Raw genomic sequence first — 1121 nt, forward strand, 5'->3', positions numbered from 1 at the left:
TACACACCCTTCTAACCTCTTCCCCGCCTCCACGGTGACTGCCCCTCACACATCTATCCTGTACCTGCTGCCAGAGTGGTCGTCCAAAGGGCAAAGCTGGTCATGTCCTTCTCTGCTCACAATCCCTGAGTGGCTCCCCATAGTCTTCAGGAGAAAAAACAATTCCTTGGCATGGACCATAAAGTCATTCACATTCGGGATTCTAAAGCCTGTCTTCCTAGCCTCGGTTCTTTATAATTCCTAAACTGCAGACCAATCACAGGCATGAGCTGGTCACAGTCTCCCGGCCACTCGGCACTGCATCCCCACCTCTCTCTTCCCGAACAGCTCGGCGTCACCAGAGGCTTTGCTAGCGTCCCTTCTCTGGCCTCCCAGGGCATCCGGCCAGCTGACCACTATTCCTCTCTGCTCACTGCACAGTGGGCTTTACTTGTCTGTCTCTTCACTGGGCTGTGAGCGTTCTGAAGTCCGGGGGACCGTTTTTCCCATCTACATCACTGCCACGCAGCACAGCACACTGACTGATAAGGCTAGCTGGCTGAGTCTACCTGTAAATGTTGCTAATTATTCCATGAGAAACAGGAATATACAAGTCACAGGGGAAAAGAAATTTATTTTCTAGAAATTAAAAATATATACATACGAATGCCATTTCCATGAAAACCCAAACTTAAATGTCAAAGAGGTATAAAATCATATTTTCTTGATTCAGGTTCCTGGAACTAGAAGCACTTTAGATGCGACACAACCACCTCATTTGTAAATGTTATCTAAAATTAAATTCATTACAAGACAGGCTAATAATACAGGCCCTTTGCAGCTAATACTCTGTAACACCTGTTCATTTATTTCAAGAGCTGCTCAGCACAGAGGTGGGCGTTTCGCCTCCGGACAAGGCAGAGGCTCTCCAGTTAACCTGACGCGCTCTCCCCAGATGGCAGCTTAGTGACCAGACAGTGTTATTTATCCAAGCCCTGGGTGTGTCGGGGGTGCAGGGAGGGGCATTTCCTCTACCACAACAGACCTGTCAAAGAATTTCTCTGAGCCACGCACTATTACCACGATATCACGGTAGATGTGACGTTCTCTGTCTAGTTACTTTCTACGCTGTTTAAGGACCC

The 1121-nt window shown here is 47.9% G+C and overlaps 1 protein-coding gene across 1 annotated transcript in view; it reads right to left on the reverse strand.

Annotated features, from left to right (window-relative positions):
* Positions 1-1121, reverse strand: part of LOC103610455 (tetratricopeptide repeat protein 13-like) — a 52547-nt gene that overhangs the window by 49372 nt on the left and 2054 nt on the right. The window lies entirely within an intron of this gene.

Source organism: Galeopterus variegatus, unplaced genomic scaffold, assembly GCF_000696425.1.
Source record: "Galeopterus variegatus unplaced genomic scaffold, G_variegatus-3.0.2 Scaffold11173, whole genome shotgun sequence".
Lineage (NCBI taxonomy): Eukaryota > Metazoa > Chordata > Mammalia > Dermoptera > Cynocephalidae > Galeopterus > Galeopterus variegatus.